This window comes from Colias philodice, chromosome 6, assembly GCF_061535455.1.
Source record: "Colias philodice isolate Cphi_HAF_F1 chromosome 6, ilColPhil1 Martin Lab GWU primary, whole genome shotgun sequence".
In the NCBI taxonomy this organism is placed as follows: domain Eukaryota; kingdom Metazoa; phylum Arthropoda; class Insecta; order Lepidoptera; family Pieridae; genus Colias; species Colias philodice.
In genome coordinates, this window is record NC_143091.1 from 4,737,507 (window position 1) to 4,752,624 (window position 15,118).

General features: G+C 33.7%; 1 protein-coding gene and 1 long non-coding RNA gene across 8 annotated transcripts in view; one reads left to right on the top strand and one right to left on the bottom strand.

The window, feature by feature from the left end:
• Positions 1-12,087, top strand: part of LOC149487650 (uncharacterized) — a 148,559-nt gene extending 136,472 nt beyond the window's left edge. The window contains exon 2 of the long non-coding RNA XR_016315736.1: positions 12,041-12,087. This is a non-coding gene — a long non-coding RNA (uncharacterized LOC149487650). The remainder of the gene's footprint in view (positions 1-12,040) is intronic.
• Positions 1-15,118, bottom strand: part of LpR1 (Lipophorin receptor 1) — a 179,356-nt gene that overhangs the window by 69,956 nt on the left and 94,282 nt on the right. The gene's annotated exons all lie outside the window — the stretch shown is intronic.

The following is a 15,118-nucleotide window of genomic DNA, read 5'->3' on the forward strand; positions in this document are numbered from 1 at the left end:
GATGTAGAAAGGTTAGGAGACAAATGACACGTTTCTTCTGATCTAGGGTAGATGTTAAAGTCAAAGGGAGAGTTTAAACGACTACTGAGAAGATGAATAAACATTTTAATTGATTACAGGCAATTCTAAAATGTTTTTATTTTGAAAATCTAAATCATGTTTGAATTAAGTGTAAGGCGTTTCTTAAGTGACATAATAATAAATTTACAAACTAAATTGAAAGGCACAAAACTCGAAGAAAACATGATAAATATACAAGCATATCAAATTCAAATTTGTTGCTTGCAGCGCGCATGGGAACAAACGAGGCAGTCTTAAGATTTATGGTACAGAAGTAAAGTAAGGATATCCATATTTCATATGGACACACAGACAGAGCGCAAAATATATATGAGATTAAAAAACTCCACTGGATGTGCAGACGCGTTTTAGCTAAATAGCTTTTACATGACACGTCCACGCTTAACTCCGCTACGTTACATTGCTATTAGCATTCCCATAAATTATTATCAACAGATTTCCTCGCTGTGGCATTACGCTGGAATAGTAATAAGCTCGTAAAGCCTTTTTTCTCTAGCAGAAAGTTCTCGACTCTTTGACGTAGGTACGTAGCTTCCACTTTTCAGCTTCCAACATTTTTCGTTCTTATTTAAAAATTAAACTCGATTTTCACATTGTTTTACAATTGTGTTTATTACTGAATTAACAGAGTACGCATTGTACTTATAGCGTGCGCGGCATTTGGGAGTCGTTCGAATGTAAAGTGCCTTTGTTTTCCCCACATAGTTGATTTCCAATTAGGATCCACGAACTTTGTCACCTATTTCATGTACGCAGAAGGCAATTTTGATCGCGGTCTGTAATATACACAACTTTGACCAATGAATGTATTGGGGTCGCAATAGCGCGCACATTTATATTTGATGATTAGATAGTGTTTACAATTTCACAATATTAATTAAAAGACATGGCACATTCAGATGTGATACATTAAAACGCAATTATTAACATTGATAACACACGTGCAATAACATGATCAGCTACATTCATACAGTTCTTTGTAATTGTGACGAATTATTGATAGCGTGGTCGATAAGCGCTTTTTTATTTAAAAAAAAATACAAGCGTGCGTTCATTAAAATACTCACGTAAAGCTTTTAAAAGTTGCGAACAATACACGTGCTAAGACTATGTAAGAGCGGCTTAATACATTAAGGCTCCAACATAGAACACTTTGTCACATGCAAGTCGCATTAAACTTTGCGACGTTGCGTTGAAGTTACATGAAGTCACGGCTTTAGCCTTTATTCGAGTTCCTGACGGGCAGTTTCCGATCCGAAGGCAAAACGCTTTCTGCAGTAATTCTATAGCAATTTACCGTTCAAGCAGCCCCCTGGGTACTATGTAGTAGAAACGATGATGTCGGGGAGATTCAGCCGAGCTCCCATGTGCATACATTCTCTTTAGACCTTTATTGACTTATGCTTTAGCATTTTCCCCCATACGATATCAGTTCAATAGAAGTTTAATACTAGTTTTAGACTACAGATAACTATAATAATATTCAGTTAATTTTCAGTAATATTCGTTTATGCGGATTTTAAAATTAATACTTAAAGCAAGCCGCAGGAATAAAAGTTTATGCCGACAGATAAGCCGCGCTTACGTATTTTAATGTTTCAGGAGTTGCAAAACCGTAGCAGGTAACGAAACTTTTAGCGGCGGTTTTGTATTAAAAAATTAAGTTTTAATTAATGATCCGAATTCATATTTTTATAACTTTCCGTAAGTTAAACAAAAACCTCGAACAATCCTTATTAATTATAGCGTTTCAATTTTAGTTTCGTTCTGAAATATAAAGCGTACTTAACTTAATATTTGTAGAGGTTTTATGAAATTGCTTTAGCTACACAAAGTCCCCAACGACTATGAAACATCAGCAATACTAACTAATCAGCCAAATACAGCGAAGTAGGAAACAAAACCAACAAACGCTGAAGTCAGTTTTCAATTTAATTTATATCGGTTTATATTGCTCACCAAAAGCAAATCAGGCGCTACGATGTTTACCAGCCGATCCGGTTGATTGGACCAACCACTTTGTTTTCAAGAAACATTCCCCACCGCTAACGAGAACACCGTTCCCCGCACACGGGACCTTGTTCTCTTTGCCTTCCTAATGAGCCATTATATTTAATCAATCCCTTAATTTTTAGTATGTTGGTAATAATCCCGTGATATGCACTATTTGTTTAAGAACTAAAAATAAATAAATATTATATAGAGGTAGGTAATATAATTATGTAATATTTAACGGATTAACGCTACTGCTTTCGTAGTTTAATGTTAAGTTAATAAAAAGCTCTCGCGACGTACATAATATCAGAAAGTCATTTAGTTATTGATGTTATGTTGAAACTACTGTTTACATTCACATTCTTGGGAAGAGCTTTAAGAAAACCTCTTCAAGTTGAGTCTTGATTTAATTAATATAACTGTTGGTAATGCGCTCTGTATGTTCAAAGACCGCATTACGCTGTAATTTCACGGACGTATAACGTACTATTATGTATTCTTTGATATTACAATGAGGGTTGTATAAAGGAGAATCTTTATGGAAACATGTATGATCACCGTAACGATCCCCGTAACATAAATTATACTTGAGTGGGACGCACGCTGCATTGTTTGACATTCGCATTCCTGGTCGTTAGTCTATATGATGGATTAACCTTTGCTATATTTATAGGTTACATTTCCAAACACATACGTATACAGCCCAAACACACATATGGTACATTAAAAATTGTGTGAAATGAATCGTTCAATCTATGCCGTAAAGGGCTCGAACAAGAACCCATTCTTTTCTCATTAAAATAAATTCAGATATACGTGTATCGCATTCTAATAATCGCTACCATTTTGCACTATTACATAACCTAACACGCTTCAAAACTTCAAAACCAACAACAGTTCAAATAACTGATCATTTTTCTATTATTTTGCTTCATGAATTTCCCAGTCGCGTTCTCCACTGTCGAGATAAAACGAATACCTTCTTATTGTCTACAGAATACATCGACACTCGGCGATAAACCTCGGACTTAGGAAATAAATAGCAGACAGCCTCCGTCGTAGCAAGCACGGGCCATTTGAGAAATTTATTGTGCGCATTTAACCGCAAATAAATTGGCCACTGCCACGTGAACTGTGCTGTTAGTGGCAATACCTTCCAACGGCTCCGTTGCTGTTTCACCTTAAATGCCTCTAATCCGACGGCCCCTGTTGGCCATTTTGTTCAAGAACGACTATTACAGGCTGCTTTCGCATTCCGAATAGTTGTTAGAGAACGAATTGGCTTTTAAACTTACCAAATTGTTACATAGACGCCTATTTTTATCCAGCTAAGTATAATGGCCGTCTGAGTGAGCTCCAAATTCTTTTCATAAAAAAACTTTTCAGCTGAAATATTGAAAACTACATAAATGAAAAGGGAATTTTAATTATTACTTCATTCCAAAATTGCATGATCCAGTTATTTCACAAAAGGCTGAAAGAGATACCCTTGAATAAATTCCATTGATGTAGAGAACATTAATGAAACTATCATTAATGGACCACAATAAATTCGAAAATAAATACAGATTTTGGTGAACGAACGAAATTATATTAGTCTCTCAAGGCATTACCATTCTGTAAAGTTTTGACTTCGTTAATCCTATACAAAAATTGTACACTTTGTAAAAATCAAAAGGTACACCATCTCCAAGCCTTTTCCATTAATCAACGTCGCTTTGCTAACGAGAAATATTTTTAGAAGCTGTCTATTCCGTTAAAATGAAAACAAATACTCGGCAAATTCACGGTACAGAGGCGAGCTTGGTGCAAGCAATCTCTGTGGAATATGAATTGCGGTGGTTTATATTTAACCAATTGATATTAATGTTTCAGCCGCCGTAATTAAGTCGCTTAGTTTATACTTTCCATGAATAACACGCTTTTGCTTTTATTAGAATCTATTAAAACAGTTATTTCATTTATATTATTCCCATCTTCAGCTCTTTACAATATTATTTATTATCATAACAAAATTGTATTCAGACCACTTTAATGTTAATGTTTTATGTGTAAATATAATCCAGGACGATTACATAACAATTATGACTGTATGTTTAACTGTAGCACATAATATTTGCGTGTCAAAGAGCTGTTTTTAAGTAGCTTCTTGACATAAACGTTGTGACGGTAACACGACAAGTTTTAGGTCACAAATTTTATTTCTCTACAATTTTCCAGAACATTTTGAGGCGTATATACAAGTATTTGTAAGCTTAACGTAATGTAACACGCCCGGTACGTATTCTAAGAAAATTGACTATAAGTGGCGAGCTTTATTGGCTCTCTCGGTGCACTTTATTAATTAATGGCTGCATCAAGTGCGACTATTAAGCCTTAATATGTGTGAACGACGGCACTTGATTGATACATTAATTAGGACCCATTTTGGCGTACATTAACGAATATAGCACGAGTAGCTAATTTAAAATAAATCGAGCTTCGTAATTTTCATATATAAATTTAATATTCGTGTAGTTATGGCACGTGAGCGAACAGACCACCTGTGTAGAATTACTTGCTTACTAATGGATTGGAGGTTTTATTTCGACTTGATTGTGATGGTATCGACTGACGGCAATTTTTTATATCACGAACGATAAAAGCTGATGCTCAACATGAATGTGAGTGCAATGAAATATGTGTTTCATGTTGAAATCCTTTGAGAACACGATAGTGTATGAACCAGAGCGGCTATCTTATAAGAGAGTGCATGGTTATTTAAATGGTCCAATTTTACCATTAAATACGAATATCGAGCTGCCTGGATTAGTAACTTGGCATTTTTCATCTTTACAGTGTGGGTCAAAAACAACTTCTAGGAATTTGGCACGCCATTAGGGAAACGTATAAACAATAACAATATTAATATAACAAACGATAACTCCGTAAATTTTTTAACCTTCACGTAATCGAGTTCGCAGGCAGAACTATATAATAAATATTTGCCTTTTTTATTAAAAATAACCTATGCAATAAAACGTTGACCGACTTTAGTCCACTACCAAACCGGGGTTCATAAAAATCCAAGTACAGAGGTTCATTGTTAGCCAACCTCAATGTTCTCGATGTGACATCAACAAAATGTACGGTCAATCTAAGCACCGACCTTTCACAGAAAATGCGTTCTATTCTTGAAATAAAAATTTCCACGTTGTTTCGTAAATTACAACAAAAAGTATGCTGCTGTTGGATTTGTTTTTTTTTTTTCTTTTTTTAATAAGAGGCAGATGAATGCGGCATCATTATGAAGTATGAGTTGTTGAAATTAAAACAACGTGAATGTAGAAATAGAATATTGCTTAGATTATGGTGCACACTCACGTGTTTCGCTTTAACGCGGCGCCTTAGCCAATGACCTACTTACGAATGGAGGTAATAATTTGTATGCCATAGTTATTATAAAAATTTGTTCACTTTGGGTTTAAAATATATAATTTGTTGTAAAAAACCTTATTAACATATTTAACTACATTAACTAGCTGTCCACCCCAGCTCCGTCCGGGTACTTTTTAACAGTAATTATCTTAATTGACGCGGAACAAATGAAAGCATATCCCTTTTAGTCGTTCTTAATAAAAAGTGACTAAATAGCAATATTATATAATCTTTGTCAATCAGCAGCAACCCCACGTTTACGAACCGTAGGTATAGTAACTAACTACCATTTTTATATAAATAGATACACAAGTTCATCCAAACCGCAACAGCAATAAAACACGCCACAAACTGTCGGAAAAGCGAACTTTTCTGCTTTCGACACGCACGTTATGACACCGCTGAATTGATTATAAAGTTTTGTGAAATCGAGCCCGCACGCAATACATCCAGCAAACTCCATAAATCACATTGCTATCTAAACACACGAGGCTAGAATATTGTTCTGATTTATAGAGAAAAAAAAAGGTTCGTCTTTGGACAATTGGTCCAAACACGATCCTTCGTACCTAAGTATTCTAAGAAATAGAATAATAGTCTTCTTTGAATATGAAATTCTGGAATTGTATAAAATGTAGAAAATTGTTACGAATTCAGGAAATCTGTTACATATTTGTTATCTTATAAATTGTATCAGTTTTCACACAAATAAAATGTATCCACATTATGAAAAAACGATCTACATAGATAAAATAATAACGTAATAAGCATATTGACGTCCTGAATAATAAAATTAATCAATGCCTCTGAGCTCACTTTAAAAAAAATCTAAAAAAGCACCCTTACACTGAATTACGACCTTACCTTACCTTATAATTAACATTGCAACAAAAATACACATCTACAACTTAACTACACTATCACTTGTACAAAACACAAGTTAACGCGAAACAGTTAAAACCGGCGTTAAAAACAGTGACATAATTGAAAGCGCTGCTTATTCCCAACGAGGTCAGCTAGGCGGGATCTAACGCGTGATAACGAAGCGCCCATATAATTGCGACTTGCAACCACAAACTTTCCTTTGTTTCCTCTCCACGGCTTCTGACTCCCACCCGTGCACTGAACACTCTAGTAATCCCCTCCTTTGAACACCGAAACCGGTTTTCTACTGAAAACATAGCTACTTCATTAACCCAGAAAATTAATTTCTTTGCAATTTTTAAAGCATTTATGCAACTTTTAATCTCTTTGGGTGGAAACGCTAAATTCCTGTGAGGAGCGTCTTTTCAAAATGTAAAAGTAGCGCTAAAAGAAAAACTGTAACGTTGGGTGTAAGTTCAATTTCGCCTCAATTTCAGCTCATTTGTTGTTACATTTTTCGTTCAAAAAGCAACGAAAATTAACACGAATGTGCACTGCAATTGAGTAAACTTAAGTACTTACAAAAATATATATTGTACGATACATGTTCTTGTATTTATTTACGTAGTTGCAGTAGTCGTATAAACGCTTCAGGCTTTTTGGGTTCCAATAACATTTAAAAGATAAATATTTTTGTTGCGAAAATTTATCTGGACTATTTTATTATTATTTTTGTTTTTATTCAACTCTTACAAATATTAAGAGCCACAACTTAAAACAGTAAATATCATATTCATACAATAATACACTAAATGTGAAACTTTCCATGAATAGGTATGGATTACACGTTCATATTATTGGAATTAAATTAGCCGGGATATATACACATGAAATACTTTCCTTTTTGTATTCTCATTCACCGCATTTTACGATGAAAGTCACCGCTTACTTATGACCATATGTCATATTACAAGTTAAAAATCCATCATACGATGCGTTGGTTTGCGCTTACCACTAATTCTGTTTCGATTGAAACGCAGCTTGTTATTGCAACAGCGTATCAGGTAAACGAGTTTCAGTCCAACATGAGATTTGTTTCGCAGTCAATCACATAGTGCCACTACAATTGCTCGGCTTACAAGGCACAGCCTAATTTTCAAAGCTTTGTATCCCGTTGCGGCACACCACAAGTCCGCTTGGAAATTTCATATGAATTAACTCGTCACAAGCCTAGTAGCAATTATGTATTTAGCTAGTAGTGAAATGCCTGTGATGCGGGTAAATTAAAATCGCTACGTGGAAATCGACGATTGTAATGCGAACATTCGATTAAACCAAAACGCGCTATAATTTTCCTGTTAATTTAAAATTAATAAACTTTATTAGTACAGTTTCATTTGTACATGAATATTAGGGTAAAATTATTGTGGTAATCATATTGGAATACCATGCTAATTTAATTCGTGGTATATCTGAGTTTCAAAGTATTGAATGAGAGAGTATTTTCATCCGTTTGGTTCTATTTTTTCGATTATGAATCGATTACCATCGCATTTTGGTTTTTCAGGAGCATAAAATAGGTTCTAGTTATACTAACCAAATCACTTCCACATTCGTGTCGTTTATTAAGTCAAAACCCAGTAAGGTCCAGCCAAATCCCTATTAAAGTGATCGAGTCTCGATAGTATGGACTTTGTTACAAATATAAGGCGCTGTAGCAATTTGGGTCCAATCTCAATTTACACAGAGCCAGTCCCACGGTTTGCGGCAATCGTCACCTATTTCCGAAACCTCCATCCATGCTAACCGTAAAAGAATTGTGTATTTTCTTTGTGCGAACTTTTCCCGACTTAAATAGATAGAAAGTTGCCGCTTACTCTCCCAGTACTTATTTATAAAGCCCTCTCCTCGATACCTCATTAACTGTTGAACTGTATTCAGAGGTTATAATAATACAGACAATAACAAACAACAACCATTATAGTACAGTTGCTGTGAGTCGAATACGAGTTTTCTATCGTGAAATATGCCAAGAAAATTATAAAAAAGCTCAGAAAACCACTTTGCGTACTTATTTCGCCAGCGGTTGTTTTGTATTATGAAAGAAATTTCGAAAAACGATTTTGCACAAGCTCGAAATTTTATAAGCTTATTGCTGCCTACTTTTACTGAACAACAATAAATTCACAAAAATATTCCAACAAAATGTTCAAGATACTGTGGATTATTCCATGACAAAACAAAATTGTTTTTGAACACGGTGTAAATTTAAATACAAGCATCATATGCGTTTAAAATACAATTATAGTAGGTATACAATCGAGTCGCAGAACATAAGACTAGACGACAAAAAGTCGAGTGTAAATTCTTAGTATTGTTAAAATTCCTCCTTCACTTGCGGAGAGTCTTACAGAATCATCTGAAATTTTACAACATACATATGCATGCGGCGTTAACGATTCATCTGAACGTTGTACGTATAGAAGGGAATATTGCACAAGCTGCCTACTGTGAAATTCATGACGTTTGCCGGTCTACTGACTGATTGGAGCTCGTATGTTGAATGTCATATATTATGTAAATTGAAGAATGAAATTCAAGAAGGCTTGATTGCTTTAAGAAAAGCATCTCTTGGAAAATACATCATAAAAGTCGATCCGTTTTATTTTCGTAACTGAGTTATAGCAGTATTTAAGAAATATTTTAACATTTTATAAATATTTAGAGTTTAGAAATTAGCAGCAACGAAATAATTTGATAATATTTATGATATAAAGTAAAAGGGAAGCTTATGATTTAATAAAATCTTTTAATAATGTAAACCTATTAGATTCAGATACTGCTACAAAGATTAAACAAATTTAATGTAATAAATCTTGATACAAATACTATAATAAAACATTTATTTCAACATAATATCACCGTGAAAGCTTTCGAACGATGATTAGCATTTACTTTTCGCTACGTTAGCAAAAGTGGCGTGTAACTAGTAGCAATCAGGGGCAAAGGTATTCGAATGTGAATAATGATCATTGATGTTGCGCGGATTCACCTAATTTTCGCGTTCACTGAAAATTGAAGAAGTCCCACGTGAATCCAATTTCACGGGAAGCGGTAATCTCATTAGAGACGTCTGGCATTCATTAAAATTTATACGATTCCGCGAGAGAAAACTTACAAAGTCGGTTGGCTTTCAACGAGCTCAGAACTTCTGATGCACTAATCTAAATTCGTCGACCCGAGCTCTCAGGTGTTCCGATAGAGTTGCCTCTTACTATTTTGGAACTTGCGATGTATGACTCGGCTTCACCTAGGTACTTCTTTTTCCAACAAGTACTACCAATTTACAAAATGTTTTTCTTATTTCTTAGCAAAAAATTAATAAAGAATATGAAGCAGACTCTACTATGTTACCACAGACTAATAATAATATACTACGTATACAACAGACGGTGCACTCCATACAAAAAAAGTTGCACTATGAATTTACGCAATTAAAGCGCCAGTGGGGAAATAACGTACTACGTGTTCGATTATATCTCTTAGTCTTTTGCTTTTAACACACTAGATGGCACGTTAAACACAGACTTGATGTTCTTTTCCTTCCAGAGCCACTAGATGGCACTAATGTAAATATATGTACACGTACCTTTTATTTTCAAGTCTTTGGCGTCAAGTGTCAACTGTCAACATAATATTTTGTATTATACCTACAACTCGGATTTTTAATCAGACCAAATTAGACAAAGCTGACTCACAGAGTACCTACATTATTATGACTGGTATTTAGTTCAGTTTATTTACGAGATTCTGTCAAAACCAAAACGAGAAGCTTTGTTTGTTTTCGTTTTTAATTATTGACTGATATTTTAAAAATAAGTGCTAAATTGCTAAATATGATTGATGGACTGTGAGGTTATGTAGAATAGAAAAACGGCAGAAAATAAGATTTATATGGTAAACTGATATTTTCTCTGAACATAAATTTTTACAAACATGATTTTTAATGATTGGTTTATGGATTTGTAACCCAATATAAGATTGTTTTATTACAGACTTATTGCTTACGTTCGCAATAACAAAGGAGACTATTTTTTGTGGGCCCACCAAGACTCGGTAACGTATAGTCATAAAAAAAAACGTGTAAAAATACAAAATTATATTATGAATTTTGTAACTTCATTGTTTTACAAACGAAACCGGAATCATGAAATCGAATTAAAAAGCCTTATTTTGATATCATCCCTGCTGTAGTGTGCTGTCTACAAACCAAGAACAATGGCCAACATTAAAAAAACTGGAACGAAACGTTTTTATCGATAGAATGAAAATAAAACCAAAAAGCGAAAAAAATTGACTTCAATAAACCACTTTAGAAATTGTTTTTATTCTTATTTATATGGAAGAATAAGATTGATAGCGATTTTAAATCCTGTCATTTATCAAATAAAACAATTTGTTTATACTCAGCTAAAAAAATCCGTGTAACGAAACGTTTTATTATCTATTGGCTGCTTTGACGGAATAATATGTCAGATTCCTCCTGTCGTAGCCCCCTGCGTCAATGTTTGCAATGAATGTAAACAATGTTTTTTTTACCTATTTAAAAATGATATTGCTACAACTTAAGAGCGTTTAATATTACAATTGAACATGAATAATAAAATGGCTGTGCAAATGGATACCTATCCTAATATTATGTACCTATTTATTATAATATTAGTCATAAAATATCACGTACCTAAATACCTACATACCTACTTAACTAATAATTTCTTATTGAATCAGTTTTCCCAATCGCTAAAATCGCATCAAGGTCCAGAAACTTGAGGTACACCCACTTATATCTATTTTCTATACTATTTATAACCAAATCGGGTCTCTGTGTTTGTGGTACCTTCGTTGAGTCTGATTTCCGAGCTTTAAATCGTGACAATGTATATGATGTTTTCTAATATTTATTTATTCATTTATTTAAATATATTGTACCCAATGATTCGGATGGGTCACACAAGACAAATCGCTCATTATCAGTTAGTTTTTATGTAGTAATGAGGTGAATGTTTGCACACGTATTTCTAAAGATTCCGGTTAAAACATGTAAAAGTAATGTCACCACTGTAATCTGGGGACTTCAAGGAACAAATTAACACACATTTCATTAATATACGCTAAGAAATTGAGGTGGGCCTATTCTCCAAACAAAAAAAATCGTCTCCTTTGTTCAAGAGAGGAGAAGAATTAATCCATCCCAAATGTAAATACGATTCTCCACAAAAACATTGTAGACACAAGAAAGGGATTTCTACATTTGCTACTAAGAAGGATATGGGATCATGAAGGATTTCATCTGTTTTAATACCAGTAAAATGGAATGAGCACCGTGGCCGTGACTGTGTTTGGTACATAAAGAATGACAAACATTCAACTTAAAATTATTATGAGTGCATTACGGGCAAGGGCAAAATAAGTTGTCCTTTGACTAAGATGTACTTAATTTTAAGGAACACTAAAATGGATGGCTAGAATAGGTATAATCGCATACATAGTATTTATTTCTAGTCTGTTGTATAAATAATCAAAGACTACAAAATATATAATGAACTATGTCTTTAATATTAATTCTACAGTTTACAGTGTAGTGTGTAATCTATTGTATGTGTGCGTCTAGAATATATTATAGTCCTGTTGTTCTACAGTTTAAGCAGTTCAATACAAGCTTACAGTCGAGTCAAGTGTTTCATTAACCACCAACCATTGCATGGCAACCCTGCCAGTTTTGTAAATTGTAGTCTACCTAACCTGACTGTTGGTTTTGATTTGTATCACACAAAGAATACTATACCAAATTTCAAGAAATAAGAATTAAATATTTGATTAACTTTTACTAATATACAGGAGCTTATACATCAAACAAGACCAAAGCAGGGCTTTGGAGAAAGTGTGTATGGACAAAGACCACAATACATATGGTGCGGACAACTGCATGAAAAGCATGCAGTAAGGGACATTAAATAAATAAATAAATAAAACACATTTATTGTCAAGATCACAACACGAGTTACATTTATAAACGAAGGAAAAACAAAAAGAAATAAAAAGAAAAATAATTAAATAAAAATAATCTTATTCCTAAGAACTGTAATGTGGCAGTGAGTGACCTGACAAATGGAGCCAACTCAGTATATGATGGCAAGGTGATTAATACCTCACCACCACTGATTTTCAGTGACCCCAAGTGACTATTGGAGTTTCAGTCTAGAATTGTATATAATGATAATTTAACATGAGTATATTATGTGAAAGATATATTTCTATTAATATGATAAATACTAATAAATAAATACATCGGTTAAAACATGATATACATATATATATGTATAGGTAGATATAATATCAGTATGTAATTATGTATATACTTAATGTAAATAAATAAAATTAAATTATGTATATGTTACCGGAAATGTATGAAATCAAGGAATTGTATACAAATCCTAGTGGTCTAAGATCCGAATATAAGTCGAAATGCAACGGCGTGATAATAGAATGAGACCAATTTTATAATAAACTAGCGGTCCGCCCCGGCTTCGCCCGTGGTACATATTTACATTTTCTCTACATAAGAACCATCCTCGTACTTCAAGGAATATAATAAAAAAAAGAATTATCGAAATTGGTTCAGCCGTTCTCGAGTTATGCGCTTACCAACACATTTTGCGATTCATTTTTATATATAAGATTAAGTGTATTAAAAATGGTTTGACTGGAAAAATCCTGGACAGGATATTTTTTATTAATTATTAAAAAAAAATATTTTCATTTTTTATTAATTGCAGTTTCGAGATAATAAAACAAACGTTATTTGAAGACTTTTTAACGAATGGGTCTCAAACTAATAGGAAATGTGTACAATGCCGATGCCACTTAGGAAATGTATAAAATATTGTTTAATAAACTATTTAATGCATACATATCCTAGTAAATGTATAATCTTCCTTGGAATTATATATAATTCCAATATCGTATTAGGTTCAGGAAAAGTTCAGATTTAAAGATATAGGTAATGTGACGAATTTAATTTATTGCATTCCGACTGTTTCTCGGAATAACATACATTTACTAAGAATTGCATACAAATACAATGCCGGGTTTAATATATTGCCGGTAACATAATATTATGTATGATAATAATTCTTAAAGTATTTTATAGATACATTTCTTAAAAAGCTTCGATATATGAATAATATATGTATACAATATACAATAATACAATTCATATTCAAATTGTTGTAAAATAGTCACACTTTTTTAAGTTGGTTGAATTCACTAAAATACACATATGGATCGTACCTACTAATAAAAGTAACAAAATGAATTTTTAAAGTTCCCAGTAATCTTCTGGAATCAATTTCAATAAAAATATAAAAAAAATAATATCAAGTATGAAGATGGTCTATAAAATGGAATGCGCTATGTTTACGTGAGCGTGATGTCCCGCGAACCACGTTGCGACGTTAAATACCTAAATTTGAGTAACGCAGATTTGTGACAGCGTCCTTAAGGTAATCAGTCCCCTCGTCCTGCTGTCCCCGTGTACATGTCGCAGTTGGATTGTATAATCCGCCGTATTACAAACGGCCGGCATTTTGTAATATGCCGAAATTCGTCTTTTTCAAACATTCTACAAAAAGACGGTCGCGAGCCGACGGAGCCCCACTTCGTGGGGCTCCTATTTCTGTATAGTTCTAAAAAACACGAACCTAACCTAACCCACCCCCTTATCCAAACCAAAAATTTCTGATTACGAATTTTCGGCATATTACAAAATGCCGGCCGTTTGTAATTCGGCGGATTATACAATCCGATTGCGACATACATACCCCTCGTCCCGCGTACCTTCCAATATCTTAGATGTTTTACATTTCCGACTGTTAGTTAGGAAATGTATGGATTTCCTAGGAAATGTGTACTATAAAATAATTTATTTCACACATTTCCATGCGATTTTAGGAATTACATACATTTCCTGGGAATTTTATACAATGACGGATTACATACATTTCCGTTAATATATACTTACAATGTTTATAATTATAATGATAAATAGGCAGAAAATAACTGTCTATATAATGTTATGTTATATTATAACCAGTAAATAAAATAAATATTTAATTAAAGTTTATGTGTAAACTGTAATTCGATACAAATGCAGGGTTAGAACAGGATTTTAAAATATGTCTCCGGTATTGGAAACGAAAATTATTAATATTTGTCAAACTGGTTAAATGGTGGTGGAATGTTGTTCCAACTTCCAACACTTATGGCTCTTTCAATTTATGCGTTTCGTATCGGACCGCTAGTCGCTACAGTGCCGAAGCTGTGCGTTTGTCGTACGGCGCACGGCCGGTCGTTTGTTTTCATACAAAATGCACGGTGCGGCAACAGCGCGGCGTCCGTACCGCGAACGCTCGACAGCAGGACGGCAATCTACAGATCACCCATATTTGGCAATCTCGCTTCACCTTGGCCTTGTCTGTTCAAGCCGAAATGAATTAATTACCTACTGCAAAAATTAAATAATTTAGATTACCTGGAAAAGACAAGGAAAATAAACTTTAAACAAGTGTTCGACCGATTATTACCAAGTAGGTAAATAAATTAATGACAAGACAAGGTAATTAATGCTAATAATTTCCTAAAGAAAACATTTTTTTCAAAATTTTCACATAATAGGTACTAGTACCTAACTAGACTCAAAAGT